The sequence below is a fragment of the Lathamus discolor genome, chromosome Z, assembly GCF_037157495.1.
Source record: "Lathamus discolor isolate bLatDis1 chromosome Z, bLatDis1.hap1, whole genome shotgun sequence".
Classification (NCBI taxonomy): domain Eukaryota; kingdom Metazoa; phylum Chordata; class Aves; order Psittaciformes; family Psittacidae; genus Lathamus; species Lathamus discolor.
The window spans coordinates 4937162-4944008 of record NC_088909.1 but is presented as its reverse complement, the minus strand read 5'-3'; positions in this window follow the sequence as shown (position 1 = coordinate 4944008).

Genomic DNA, 6847 nt, shown 5'->3' with positions numbered 1-6847 from the left:
CAAACCTTGCTGTTCAGGACCTCACACAGAGACACAAGGGGAGGAAAAACCTCTTCTGTTATACGTCTTCCAGCACCTTCAAGAAATTAACCTATGTCTGACTGCTAAAAGGAGTCCCTTGCTGAGCTGGGGAATGAAATTGGCCAAGATGTAAGGTATAAGATGCTTTCACTTAATCAGGGGTGCATACATCAAAAAAGGACACTACCTGAGGTCTCCTTTGTTTCCTGCTACACCAAAGCTTGCAAAAGCTGCCTGCCCGCCCAAAGGCCTTTTGGGGAGGGCATATTCTTGGCTCTTCAAGGGCACATGTGGATGTCAGCAAGCAGTTTTCAGAACTTCCTTGCAGGAAGTTTTTGCTTTGCAATGCAAGTTTTGCATCTCTGGATTCCTGATTTTAAAATTACATCTAATTATATTTAATGCCCCAGCCAAGAGAGGATTCAAAACAATGCTTAGGGAGAGACCTAGGATGAAAGCTGTAGCCTGAGCTCCATCTGGGCGCTAGGAATCAGTGATGAATGAGATCCAACCCTCTTAGCAGAGCTGTTGGATAAGAGAGAGCCTGCATGTTCCCTCCAGACCAGGTAGATGATGGAAACACATGTGCTGGCTTCCAGACACTCTGCTGAAGAACATAAAAGGGAACACTCCCAGATAAGCCCAGTCTGCAACAGCTCAAAATAGTGTTATCTTGAGCCAGTTTTAGATAAGACTTTATGAAGAGGTCAAAGGCAAGTAGGATTTTCTATCACATGTTTAACCCTGCTCCTTGGATAAGACAAGAAAAACTGTCTGCCTTCTCATAGCAAACACCTTAAGAGCAATGGGATGATACAGCAAATGTGACCCTCAAGCTCCAAAATCCTTGGATCTCTTCTAAGAAATTCTGAAGGAATGTCACCGGCTGCAAGACCCAACGTTCTGATATGGCTGGTGAGCTGCAGTGATGCTCCCTGCCCTGCCAGGACCCTGCCAGGTCTCTCCCAGTGCAGACTGCTGAGGCTGTGCTGCGGTAGAAGGTGCACATCCCCAGCTATTCTGGACATCCTCAGAGCTGACGTAAGGAGATATAGATTTTTAAGAGCCCTTTAGACATCTGCTTTGTAGTTGGACCTGGGAAATCACTTAGTGTGCTTGTCAAGGTACTCATTGCCTCAGAGCAGCCATGGCAAAGTGAGGGTGTTCCATTCTAATAGTACGTGGGATGTGGAGGTTAAAGGTTTCCTAAAGGAAATCATACGCAAGCACAATGCTAATATAGATCTGGCCCTTCATCTGCCTTGTTCAATGTTTGCCAGTGCCACTGACAGGCACTTTCTCTTTTAAGCTGCTATTTCTGGATGTAGGCAGGACACTTTTGTTACGAGAAACCATCTCTGCTCAGGGCAGGCAGATTTCAGACTCAAGCAATGCAGACCCAAAACCAAACTGCTTGGTCCTGGCCAAGTCTTTGTGGGTCAGTGCAAGGAATCAGCCACCAAACAACCCCTGTGTCAGGGCCATGTGTGAAATTCTGAATTAGCTAATGGCACGTGCCTTTTGGATGGTTTTATTAGTGCCTATGCTGACACAGCTGCATGGTTCCTGGCTCTGACTAGTGCCTTACCCTGGTCCAAGGAAAATACCATGTGCCACATGCTTCTTCAGAGCCCCCAGAGCACAGCTCTGCTTTTTTAAGGGGGTCCCTGAATGCAGTCATGCTCCCTCCAGGAAATTCAATCAGGCTGCTGTGCAGAGCATGGCAAAAGGCTGCAGATTTGCTGTAAAATCCATGTGAATCCACAGACTAACACTGCATGCCTTTCGTTTTAGGGTGAAATCTGTTCTCCAGGAGATTCCTTGGAGGTTTCCAGCCCATGACTCGGCTTCTCTCGGCACTTGCAGTGTGAGGGCTTTATGGTATGTCCGTCCCATCCAAAACATGCATCAATCCCCATTGTCATTAGAGGGAAAGAGTTCCTATTTCCCTCCCAGCCCCTCTGACCTCCTCCTCTGCCTCGCTGTGGGGACTCTTAACTGCTCACAGAGGCATCTTTTGGAGACAAAAGGCTCTGGGACAACAATGCCCCAGTGGGAACTGGCACAGGGAGTGTGTGGGCAAGAACCACAGCTCTGGTCCCACCCTGAGGAATGTTTGGGATTCACAGTGGTCTCCCCGGGGCAAGCAGCATCATAGCAGAGGCACAGCTGCACGCTGCACCCTGGCATGAGCCTCTCCCAGACTAATTACCTTTCTGCCCCATAATTAATATGATGTTTTGATCATGTATTTGTAGACTTCCTGCTAATTTTGTTAGTGGGATGCAGCACTCATGAGAGTGCCTCTCTAATAACATTCATTTGCTTAATTTATATCTCATATGCAGTGAAGTTAGTTGCAAGTAGAGACACTTTATATTCTTCTTTATATGGTTTTCCAAACGGTCAGGGGCCACTTAACCTCTGCCAGGCTTTGTGAGAGCTTGAGGCCAGATGCTTAAAGAAAATCACCTGTCTGTGTTTTGAATGGCTTTTGATCTTTTATTTCATCCTATAAATTCCCAGTGGAGTTCACTGGTAGCAAACATCTGGCACAGACACAATAGCCAGCTTTTCCTGCCCAGAGAAAGAATGAACCCATACTGAAAACTCAGATTTGGTGTCTTTCTGTAGAGCTCTGTAGCCCTCTGGGTGAGGAAGAGTGTCATCTGCATTCTGTGTCACCCCTCAAGAGATGCTGCAGTTTCTTCTATTTGTAGATTATCACATTCACCCATCTGGGTGGGCGCATGTAAGGGACCCTTTTTCCTGCTTGTCCATGCAGTGAGCAAACCCAGTCACTGGCTGGGCTCATAGGCAAGAAAAATAACATAATAATTGTAATATTGATGCTTTAGGATATCTTGCAGAAAGCACAGGTTGAAGGGATGACCGTACAGATGAAAGTGATGCCATCTATCACTGCTGGGGAGCCCAGCGCTTCCTATGGGTTGCCTTGAACTTCACACGTGAGGTTTAGCTGAATCAGTGAAGCTGAATCAGGACTATGACTTTTCTGTGCTTATATTCACAACAAAATAGCTCTGGATTTACTTGGTTTTGCTGATTTCCTAAAACTGAATGAAAGTCTGACTAGTAAACCACGAGCGTGAGCCTTCACAAGGCAGTCGAAGTAGCAGGGAGGAGCATTATCTTGTTTCTTTGTGATCAGTGGAGTTGTTCTCCTAATGTATCTGACCCATAAGAAGCCCAGCGAAGGGCTCTATCACCCTTTGCTGATCCCAGCACACACCTGAAGGTCTCCCCCAGGCCACATAAACCCTGTTCCAAGTGGTACATCCATCAGGATGAGCACCCTGCTGTGCAGGGAACGGGGGAGCCAGAGCAGCTGCAACCTCACCTCCCCATCAGATTAGGTTATAACAACCTCTAACCTGCCTAACCCCCTGAAAATCAGTGCCCTTTGCTCTTGGCAAACAGAGCCTATCCAGAGCTGGTGAGGAAACAGCAGGCCTGTAAGTGCCACGGATAAGGAATTGCAGCCACCCCTGGCATGAAGGTACTGTGATTATATCAAGCTGAAATGAGTCACCTCGTGCTGCTGGAGTTGTGTGCTCTTAGGAAACTTTCTCTTTGACATAATCTTTCCTTAAAAGTCAGATCTTTCCTCTGGGAAAAGGGAAGTCTTGGCTTAGGCTGACCTACCTCACTTGTTTTCTTGGCTGGAGAAAGACATTTTTCCTTGGCTGCACGAACACCCTGTGACTTTCACTCATAACCTGCCTGAGAACGTTTTTACAAACCATTATTTAATTCATTCTAATCAGGCAGCACAAACCCTGGTTCCAGAAGTGATTTTATTCTCACAGCCTGATAAAATGCCTGTCGTTTTATTCAGCTACATCTTCCTCGTGGTAACAAATGATGCTGAATGTTTTACAGGTCCTGGGGAGATGCTCAAATCCTGGCCACATCCTCCCAGCATCGTCTGACAGCAATTTATGTTACTGCAGAATCTGCCTTATTGAAACCATTTGTGGAATGGGAATTCATGCAGATTCATGCGCAGGAGATGACTTTTGTTTAGTGATGATGAACGAACAATCTGATTTAACATCCTTGAAGGCAGTGGGAATTTGTTGCGAGGAGCCTCACCACAAACCTTGAAGCAGAGAAATCTTGACTTGGTGATGTTCTGCTATTCCCTGTACAAGCATATAGAAAAAAACCCAATTTATTATGAATGACACAACCAAGACCACCGTAAACTTTCAGTAGTAGAAAATTTGCCCACGGGTTCACACACATTTACATGTGGCCAGATGTGCTCTTTTCACCTTAATGCTTTCCCTGAGCTCATTGCTCATGTGGATATAGAATCATAGAATAGTTAGTGTTGGAAAGGACCTTAAGATCATCCAGCTCCAACCCCCCTGCCATGGGCAGAGGCACCTCACACTAAACCATCCCACCCAAGGCTCTGTCTGACCTGGCCTTGGACACTGTCAGGGATGGAGCATTCACAGCTTCCCTGGGCAACCCATTCCAGTGCCTCACCACCCTAACAGGAAAGAATTTCCTCCTTATATCCAATCTAAACTTCCCCTGTTTAAGTTTTAACCCGTTTCCCCTTGTCCTGTCACTACAGTCCCTGATGAAGAGTCCCTCCCCAGCATCCCTATAGGCCCCCTTCAGGTACTGGAAGGCTGCTATGAGGTCTCCACGCAGCCTTCTCTTCTCCAGGCTGAACAGCCCCAACTTCCTCAGCCTGTCTTCATACGGGAGGTGCTCCAGTCCCTGATCATCCTCGTGGCCCTCCTCTGGACTTGTTCCAGCAGTTCCATGTCCTTTTTATGTTGAGGACACCAGAACTGCACACAATGCTCCAGGTGAGGTCTCACAAGAGCAGAGTAGAGGGGCAGGATCACCTCCTTCGACCTGCTGGTCACGCTCCTTTTGATGCAGCCCAGGATACGGTTGGCTTTCTGGGCTGTGAGCACACACTGAAACCGGCTCATGTTCATTTTCTCATCGACCAGCACCCCCAAGTCCTTCTCTGCAGGGCCGCTCTGAATCTCTTCTTTGCCCAGTCTGTGGCTGTGCCTGGGATTGCTCTGACCCAGGTGCAGGACCTTGCACTTGGCATGGTTGAACTTCATAAGGCTGGCATCAGCCCACCTCACAAGCGTGTCAAGGTCCCTCTGGATGGCATCCCTTCCCTCCAGCGTATCAACTGGACCACACAGCTTGGTGTCATCGGCAAACTTGCTGAGGGCGCGCTCAATCCCACTGTCCATGTCAGCGATGAAGATGTTAAACAAGACTGGTCCCAACACCCATCCCTGAGGGACACCACTCGTTACCAGTCTCCAGCAGAACATTGAGCCATTGACCACAATTCTTTGTGTGCAGCCATCCAGCCTGTTCTTTATCCACCAAGTGGTCCACCTATCAAATTGATGTCTCCCCAGTTTAGAGACAAGATATAGTTATATATATTACTAATCTTATCTCTCTTCTCTAGCTGTCAGTCTAACTGCCTGCCTGCTGAATGGCCAAGATTTCAGACAGGCAGGAGCCAAGTTTAACCAAGACATTTTAATAATACAAGGACATCTTATGCCAGCATTATTTACTCCACTTTGCGTAGCATAGCCATATAGCAACTTTATATGGATGTAACTATCACCAGAGGCAGTTGCTCTACCAAGAGTAAATGACTGCGGCCCAACTGTAGCGTGTAGACAAGATGCAGTTAAAAAAAAAAATGACAGTTTATTTCCTCTTTTCCTTTTTGTAGCAATAGTTTTAAAAAATCATACATTATCAAACACTAGCACTTAGAGTAACACAACTCAGAAATTTGTTTAGCAGTAAATTTCTAATTATTGCCTAATTATTATATTTCTGATTATTGTTTCCTAAGGATTAGTGCCTGATTCTTATAATTACTTCACAAGCTGCTAAGAATGCTTTATACTAATAGTTGCACCCATTAACCTGCTGAGAAATGCTTTGTTAAACATGGAATTCCTCAGAAAGTCGAAGCTGCTTCTCTTTTATTCTCCCCTTTTTTTTTTTTCTGAATGGGCCATTCAGAAGTGAACTTGGTAAGACATGAACTGCTCTGTGGAGGGAGCAAGGAGCCTCTTGCAGCTGAGCGGACTAAAGTCTCTCAGACTAAACAACTGCTGATTTCAGATGACATTTGGTGGGGATGACGGTGACCTGTAAGTACCGTCTTCACCTCAAGGTAACACTTGAGTCATTAGGGAGTCACTTTGCGTAGCAGTAGACAGACCTGTGGACAGGAGTTGTTCACAGTTCTCCTTATTGATTGCAGAAGAGAAGGCAGCCAGAGGGAAATGACCTGTTTAAAGGAAAACAGGGCTACATACTGTTTTAAATGGGTGACTACAGCTCTGGGAGAGAGGAGAACCAGCAGGATGGTGCAATGCAAGTAACAGGGACCTAGAGGCATGCTTTCTGATGAAAGAGCCTTCTCACAAGGTGATGAAGCCTCTGTGCCATGAAAAGTTCTCCAACCCTGTCCATGCCTGACACAACTGTGCCATGGTTGCCCCCAAATCCTGTCAGCCCCCAAAATGCTGCTCATGCCTGTCATGTTATTGCAGGAGCAACCTATGGACCAAGCAGTGATGAAGTTTATACAAACTCAAAGCAACATAGAGTCATTGCATCTCCACAGAGATCCCCTCTATGACACTTGCCCTCAGAGCTCCTTCGGGAGACCATGAACTCCATGAAAGCAAGGCAGCTCACTCTGCTGGTCCTAGGAAGACCTCCTATTGCTGCAGCTGTGAGGGAGGTGTCCTTCCCCAGTTTAATTCTTCATTCTCTTTCC